The sequence below is a fragment of the Phoca vitulina genome, unplaced genomic scaffold (genome assembly GCF_004348235.1).
Source record: "Phoca vitulina isolate PV1807 unplaced genomic scaffold, GSC_HSeal_1.0 scaffold57, whole genome shotgun sequence".
In the NCBI taxonomy this organism is placed as follows: Eukaryota; Metazoa; Chordata; class Mammalia; order Carnivora; family Phocidae; genus Phoca; species Phoca vitulina.
Window position 1 is genome coordinate 799,571 of NW_022589760.1, and position 8,675 is coordinate 808,245.

The 8,675-nt window shown below is 47.4% G+C and overlaps 1 protein-coding gene across 2 annotated transcripts in view; it reads right to left on the reverse strand.

Annotated features, from left to right (window-relative positions):
* The window catches only part of DRP2 (dystrophin related protein 2), a 41,045-nt gene extending 34,599 nt beyond the window's left edge, over nt 1-6,446 (reverse strand). The window contains exon 1 of one of the 2 annotated variants that reach the window (XM_032390029.1): nt 5,791-6,446. The gene's annotated coding sequence lies outside the window, so the exon portion shown is untranslated. Of the gene's footprint in view, nt 1-5,699; nt 5,721-5,790 lie in introns of those variants that run through there. The other variant, XM_032390030.1, reaches the window with a different exon arrangement.
* Nucleotides 6,447-8,675: the final 2,229 nt, after the last annotated feature.

The window sequence follows — 8,675 nt, forward strand, 5'->3', positions numbered from 1 at the left end:
GGAGCCAAGTGACTACCAGACAGAGGTGGGAGAATTCCCTCCATTCTTTTGGGATTTTCTCTCTTTAAAACTGAGAAATATAATACACTTAACAAAGAGTGCGTAAAACAGATGTGTAAAATATACTGAAATATCATAAAGCAAATTCCCATATAGTCACTGCTGGGGTTGAAAAATAGAACCATTACCCACACCCACAAAAGCCCTGTGCCACCCACAAGAGATGCAGTTTTTACTGAATATCCTTCTGTACCCTGTCAATATATTAGCTCTTTAACAGGCACTTCCTCCCTTCCTTCCCACTCCTCACTAACATGCCGTGGACGTCTTCAGCAGTTTTCTGTAAAAATTAGTGCAGCGGCTTTTCCACAGCCAAATAAATAATAACAGTTAAAACTTATTGTATTCCAGGCTTTTCATCATTAATCAGTCTATATAATCAAGTCACTTAATCTTCACGACAATCCCATGAAGGGGTTGCTGTTGTCTTCATGGTGCGGATAGGAACACAGCGGAACAGAGGCAGTAAGTAACCGGTTCAAAGTGATATTGTGAATTATGGGGTGAGGAGCTGGGATTTGTATCCGGGGCAGATGTGTCCCAGAACACAAGTTCTTCACTGTTTACACTATTCCGCCTCTGGAACTTCTAGAACCCAGGCCCTGAGGCACTGTAGTCACTGACCCCTAGCAAGCAGAGATTTTGTTTTTGGCTGTGGGCCACCAGGGGGGAGCCCAAGCACTTGGCTCAGTCATGCCACACCCGGGCAAAGGCACAAGCAATTAAGAGGATGCAGTGAGTCTGGAGGTCTGGGGGATCACCCAGCTGGCAAATCCTACATTTCGATGACTTTCCTAGGACATCCGAGAAGTAAAATTCTGGTCAACTCTCCTAGTCTCACCTCTGAGCTCCTCCCGTGCCTTTAGAACTCAGTAGATATATATATTTTTTTTAATGAACGAATAAAGTCTACCTAGAAACTAGAGCAGTCTAGGCACCTATCCTACAGAAATACTTGCAGAAATGGATGAGGATATCTGCTGCAGTATTGTTTGCAGTCGCAAAACTCTGCAATCAACTCAAGTGGTCTTTACCAGGGGACCGGATAAGTGGGCTACTGTCAAGAGACGCGGCACAGCGTGACAGTTAGGGATGTGGGCTCTGAGCCAGGACACCCAGGTTTGCATCCTGGCTCCACTACTTATCAGCACAGGTTTGGACAAGCCCCCCCGACCTTACTGGGCGTCAGTCCCTGCATCCGTAAACCAGGGATAACGAAAAGACCTACCTCATAGCCTGGTTGCAAGGAGCTCATTCATGGTTTCTGACATCTAGTAAGTACTCACATCTTACCTATTACTACAGCCACTCATGAGATGAAATATTATGTAGCTGTTAAAAAGAGGTAGATCAGGCGCCTGGGTGGCTCAGTCGGTTAAGCATCTGCCTTCGGCTCAGGTCGTGATCCCAGGGTCCTGGGATCGAGCCCCACATCGGGCTCCCTGCTCAGCGGGGAGTCTGCTTCTCCCTTTCCCTCTGCCTCTCCCTCTGCTTGTGCTCTCTTTGTCTCTCTCTCTCAAATGAATAAATAAAATCTTTAAAAAAGAAAGGTAGATCTATATACACTGATGTGAACAGATATTGAAGATATATATTTTAGATAAAAGAAAACAAGTTCAGAATAATATGTCTGAGAGAACATCAATTATGCAAAAAGCTTTTGAAAAAAATCTACATGTGCATATGCATAGGAAGAAAGCCTGCAAGGAGACACAAAACCGCTCAGCAACATTATTTCTGGGGAGTTGTGTGAGGGGGATTCTCCCTTTGACTTTATACACTTCGTGTATGTGTATATATATATATGTGTGTGTGTATATACACAAACATATGTATACATATATACATACACATACATTTATATGTATGTATTTTATAACAAGCATTTATTATTCTTGGGAGAAAAATAAATAAATAGGGAAGACTTTTAAATCATGAGAGGCTTGGCAAAGAACAAGGCAGTGGGAAGAAGACCCCCCTCCCATGTGCTACAGATTCCTCTCTCAATCCAAGGTAACACTGAATGATGGCACCCCCTCTCACAGCACTGCCTTTCTACCTGACAGCATGGCACTAAGAGAGAAGACACACATCTCATTGGTACCGAACCTTGTTATGTGTTCCTAAAATAATTCTTGCAAGGGAGCCAAAAACTGAGGTTCTGCTTCAGATGCTCTCCCTTAATGAATAAATCATGGAGACTCGGATTGTCAAACTGGAAGGGACCTTAAAGATTATCTAGACCAATCCCCTCATTTATTTTTTTTAAAGATTTTATTTCTTTATTGGACAGAGAGATAGAGAGAGCCAGAGAGCACAAGCAGGGGGAATGGCAGAGGGAGAGGGAGAAGCAGGCTCCCTGGGAGCCCGATGTGGGGCTCCATCCCAGGCCCCTGGGATCCTGACCTGAGCCCAAGGCAGACGCTTAACCGACTGAGCCACCCAGGCGCCCCCAACCCCCTCATTTACAAACAGAAAGAATGAAATGGGTTCCTGAGAAGTTAGTTGTCAAGCAATCTGGAGAAATGAAGTTTATTCTCCAGTGAAAAGAATCAGAGATACATCCCCATGGGGAGCATTTTATTCTAAGGCCAATTAATGCAATACATCTGAAACCTCTATACACTGCTGGTGGGAGTATAAGTTAGTAAACCATTTTGGACAGCAATCTGACAATATCTCCCAAAGGTGAAGATTCTCATCCCCTGTGATGGAACGATTCCTTTCTAGATATATACCCAACAGTCACCTAAGAATATCTATAAAAGACTGATCATAATAGCCCTAACTGTGAGCCAAAATCTGGAAACAGCCTAAATGTCCATAAACAGCAGAACGGATAAATAAATCATGGCATATTCATTAAATGGAATGCTATACAATGGCGAAAAAAATATGACCTAGAGTCACATGTCACAACATGGATGATTCACAAATATAACAGTGAATTTTAAAAAATTGGACCAGAATATATCCCATTGATATAAATTTTTAAACCACGCGAAGAAGTGGTATATGCTGTTTAAAGACACATACGTATGTAGTAAAAGTATAAAGAAGTGCATGAGAATCATAAACACCAAATCCAGGAGAGTGGTTACTTCGGAGGGAGGTGGGGGGGGAGGGAGTTTTAATCATAGAAGGATAGACAGAGGGTTTCAAGTCTACTGGTGATGTTTTTTTCTTAATCTGGATGGTGGGTATTCGGATTCTTATTATGTCATTCTTTGTATCTTTTTGAGCATAGAAAAAATTTTCACAGCACACTGGTTGAAAGAATGCAACAAATCTCATGGTGAAAAGAATCCACACTTTTGGGATGTAACAAAATAACAAAAGAAATGTATAAGATCCAAATGCTGCCCTCCAAGTGACAGGAATATTCCTTAAATCTGTTTCATTTTCCTGGGACTAGTTTCACAGGAGGGAACCTGCCGGAGAAGCAGCAGTAGACCGAGAATCAGGAGATGAGGGTTCCACTCTCTCGGATACTCATCAGCTTTGGAAAGGAGAACAATTTGATTAGTCTGTCAATTTTTCTCACATTTAAAAAGGCAGTATTGGACTAGATTATCTGATAAGTTTTTTTCCACATGACAATTTCTCCCAGGTTTTTTTGGTTCTGGGTTTTTGAGCAGCAAGTCCCAAAACTGTGTCTGCTACAGTGTTTTCCATGTAGAAAAGCATTCCCTGGTCAAATCCGTTTGGGATCTACTGGGTTAAACAAAAGTAAATGGATTTATTTATGGCAGTCCAGCTCAGAGCCTTTTAATATGCTTATATATACATTGTGACTCTCTTAAGAGGAGAATTCGGTTTTGAAGCATTTTCAAAAACAAAAAAAATATTGGACCACGGAATGCACCCCCACACTACCACCACCACCACTCCTTATTTTAAAAACAGAATCTATTAACATTCTCTCAGAACAGTGTTCTGTGAGACATCAGCGTGCTCAGTGCTGTCCAAGAAGGAATTTGTCTCACTTGCTATTTCAGTTGCGGATGTGGGGTTAGAATCCCTTATAAGGGAGGAATGGCGTCTCACGGTATAGCTCCCCATAGAATGGGTTTCTTCTGAGTGTCCCTGGCCAGTTGAGAAGGATTATCTGCTTGGGCTTCATGAGTGACAGCCCCTCCTATCTGGCTCTGTGGCAGACTGAACATCAGAAACTTCTGGGGATCTATACTTAGAAGTGCTGCATCGCAAATACACTCTCTAATTCTGGCTCTTGGGCCTCTGTTAAATTTGCTGCTTCAAGCCATACTTCCTCCTCTGGGTGATTTTGGAACTGAAGGGTGCTCTGGCGCAGAGCTCCAGAGATACTTGGCAGGAGAGCAGAGTGCCTAGGGGAACAACTTTCCATGTGTCTTCTCCCCCCACCCCCTGCAAGAGTTTGCAGGAAGCAGGACTGCAAGCAAGACGAGGACCCAGCCAGGAAAAGAGGGACTCTGTCTTCTTTCAGGGACACGACACTTATCACTTTCACTCGCAGCACCTCCTTTTCAGGGAGGGTTTCCTTAGAAGGCTCCCAAGTTCTCTGGAACCATATCCCACAGGGCCTCTTAAAAGGTGATGTACCTGAGGGCCTTTAGTCTAGAAACAAGGATTCCTTTGGACAAGTCAGGAACTCAGGTGAACTAGACCTAGAGCCTTTTAAAGGCTTTCGGTTCTTTTGAACGATCAAAAAGAAAACAGAAAAGTCCGTTCTCTTGCATTCGGCATGCACCGTGCTCTCGATGGAAACAGGCGGCAGCTGCTGTCTCAATTCCACCCCGCCCCAGGCCAGCCCAGCTACCTGCTTGTCCCCAACGCCCAGAGGCCTAGCCCTGCCTGCCTACCAAAGGCGGGATAAACCGTAGCTACCCACACAGTCTCGGGCCCGCTTCCCAGGCTGGGGCGTTGGGCCCGGTGCCAGGAAAGGTACGGAGCCCAGAAGGAGCAGGGTGCTTGACTCCAGGAGAGGTGAGCCCCATTGCACAGCACGCCAAGCTACACTTTCAGGAGTGCAGAGGTACCTCCTGAACGCATGGGGTAGGAAGGAAAGCAAGGGAAGAAGCAGAGGGCTTCAGGGAAGACGGATTGAACCAGGAAGCAAGGGCGGAGAGTAGGATGCGCCTTCAGCACCAGGCTCCTAAGGCAGAGCCCAGTCTACTCCAGGGAGGCACTCCTGCATCCTGTGTGCGGACTAGACATTCATCTGCTCAGGAGACCTGCTCTGAGGTCCCACGTTTCCTCTCTCCTCTCTTTGCAGCCAGTGCTTTCCACACCCCTTCCCTTCCCTCCCGCCAGGAAATCCACCCTTGGACGAAAGGCATGTCATTGAGAACAAACACAAATGAACAAACAAACAAGCAAGCAAACAAAGAAAGGAAGAATAGCCCTCTCCTCTCTAAGAAGCAAACTGTGGACCTTCCTCTTATTCATTAGTTGCTCACATTGGCTTGAGTTTCTGTTGTTCCTGGGCACCTTTTTGTCCGCACCCCCCCCCCCGCCGGAGTCCAAGCAGTGGCCACTTCATCGTGGGCATTTGTTTTTAATGCAAGTTTCCCCCCAAAGGCACATGCAGGCAGCAGGTAGGGGGACACACACACACACACACAGACACGCGCGCGCGCACACACACACACACACAGTACCTCCGGCGCGTCCCTTCCCTCAGTCCTTTCCCCTCAGCCAGCCGAATAAGGAGAAAGGGCAAGGCTGGGGCATCATCTCTCCGTGGCCTACCTTCGGATTCCGGCAGGTCTGAGGAGCAGGCTGCAACTGGCCGCCGGCAGGCCGGCGCGGGGCTGCCTCTGTGAATCAGCAAAGGAGTCCCTGAGACAGGGATGCTGCCAGCTGCTGGAGGCACACTCTCCCTCCGTCTCTCCCACCTTGCTGCCCTCTTCGCTGTCTCCCCCTCCCCCTCGGCTCTCAGAGCCCCTGGGTGTTGCTATGCAATCGCATCAGGACTAACAGCGTTGCTCTGACCTCCGGCAAAGGTACCCTTGACTGGGCGAATGCAGAAAGCGCAAGGACAGTTTTGTGAAACTACCAGAGCCTCAGCGGCTCTCGCGGAGATTTCAGTTCTTGAGAAGCAGAGGAGGAAAGCGGAAGAGGCTGAGAGGCAGAGGGGGAGATGGGGGGGGGGGAGGCTTCCACTGGGGAGGAGGAGACAAAAGAGGCCCGGAGATCAATACGAGCGGCTGAGTGAGGAGCCTGGGCCCCAACTTCCCCAGATCTAGCCCAGAGCCAAAGCCAACTTCAGAGCCAGAAGCTGGCAGCGTCCCTCAGTAGCCAGTCCAGGATTCGGCTTCTGTGTTGGAGGTTGAAACACTCTGCTCTAGAATTGTCACTGGTACCCAAGGCACAGCCTTGGGCCAGGGCAGACCTCCAGTCATCCCCGAAGTTCTCGGCTCACCCCTGTTAGAGCTACATGGAGGAAAAAACCTCCACGATGAAGGAAACAAAGTGGACCCTGAATGATTGGAGAGAATATATTTCCTCCATGCCTCGCCTCAGCAACGACCCCCGTCATTCTCCCCGCTTCTGTCCACACCAGCCCCCTACTCCTCTATCACCCCTGTTGAAGAGAAGAGGGTATAAGCCCCAAACATCCTGAGAGAATTCGGAAGATCCACGCAATGGACAGAGGGGATTATATCCCTTTACAGAGTGCCCGGCACACAGTAGGTTACTTAATATTTGTTAAATGAGTAAATTGGGTGGATGCATGCATGGATGGATGGATGGATGGAAGGATGGATGGATGGATTGAATAGCAGTCAAAAAGTCACCATCGCTAGGGGCGCCTCGGTGGCTCAGTCGTTAAGTGTCTGACTTCAGCTCAGGTCATGATCTCAGGGTCCTGGGATCGAGCCTGTGTGGGGCCCCCTGTTCCTTGAGGGGCCTGCTTCTCCCTCTCCCTCTGCCCCCCGCCCTGCTTGTGTGCACGCACACACTCTCTCTCCCTCTGTCAAATAAATAAATAATCTTTAAAAAAAAAAAAGTCACCATCCCCATCCTCCTACACAAACAAACATACTCATATGTAAAGCTCTAGCAGCTTCAGGCCAGGGAAAAGGATAAGAGAAGCATTCTTCTTTCCTCCTTCCACTTCTGAGAACAGGGTGCATGAAAGAAGAGAAACAGATTGGTATGGGGGGGGTTGGGGGTGTTGCTTAACTTCAGTGATTTGCATCTAAAAATTCTATAAGCTCTGATGGCACTGGAATGTAGATCAGAACATAAGACCTGGGTCTAGTGTTTACAGAGTGTCTACAGGGATTGAGAATTGTTGTTGTTGTTGTTGTTGTTGTTGTTGAAAATCCTCAGCTAGGAAATAATTAGTGTGTAAGTTATGTGTGTGTTTTCTTTTGAGATGAGATTTTTAAAAACTTCAGCTGCTGTTTCCAGTACAAGTTTAACGATAAGGCCTAATCTCTATAAAACAAGCAAACAAAATGGGAACCAAATGCCCCCTCCCCGCCCCCCAGATAGGCTTTCAGAGCTGTTTGCCCTTCCTGCTTGGCCAAACCAGGAGCAGCCAGGCCTCCACGAAGGCACAGAAAGGGCCTTTGATTTCTGAAGGAACTTTTGGAAGCACATCCAGCTTCTCAATCTACACACCCTCAACGGAGCATTTCTTAGCTCCGCAGCCTAGCCCGGGACTGGCCCTGAGTCCCAGCCCCAGGCTTAGCCCTGGCAGCTTGCAGGGCTTCTCAACACCATCCAGACCTAGGGCCCCAGGAGTCCTTTACAACTGACTTGGAATGACCTGGAAGGGAGAGTTGGCTCGAAGAACGACCGGAGGGAACAATCTGAGAAATTATTTGGGCCAGCACAGATGCAGAATGACCACAACAGACATACACCAAACCCTACTCACCCGGACTCACTACTCACCCTGGCACCAGCTCACCAGTAGGCCAAACACAACCAGAGTCTAGGTCTAGACGGAGGAAGGAGAGTGAGGAGGATGGGGTACTTGCTCCCTCTTTGGCTGCAGGTGACCTTATCCACATCACAAGGGGCCCTTGGAATAATCTTTTTCTTTTTCTACCTCAAGAGAAAGCATTCACCCTGCAGATAGAAAAGGACAGTATCTGCCTCCACGAAAATAAGCCCACAGAGTTTGTTTTGAGGGGTATAAGAAAAGACTTCCCCAAATCTCTTTCCCACTGACCCCATCACGATGGACAAGACCTCCCTTCCTTATTTCTGTTTAAGGCATCAACGGTCCCTGTGAAAATGGGAAGGGCTTTGCACACATTATTTGCTCATGTTATCCTCACCACACACTTAAAATAGCTTCTCGTATCGTCCCCACTTTACAGATAAAGCACTGTGACATAGTGAGGTTAAATGACTTGTCTAAGGTCACACAGCTGATGTGTGATGGAGGTTGACTTATCCCTGATCTCTCTGGGCAACGTCCACCTGATGAACCACTGCTAAGGGCTTCCGTTCATCCAGTCCTGGCCTGAACAGATGCCAGGCCTAGGTAGGTCACTGAGACAAATGTGATTAGAGCAGAAGAATTCCCCAGATAGTTATTCTATCCTTTGTGCCTTTCTCAAGCTATTTCCTCTACTCAAACTGCCTCCCGTCCTTTGGTTAGTGACACAGGGACC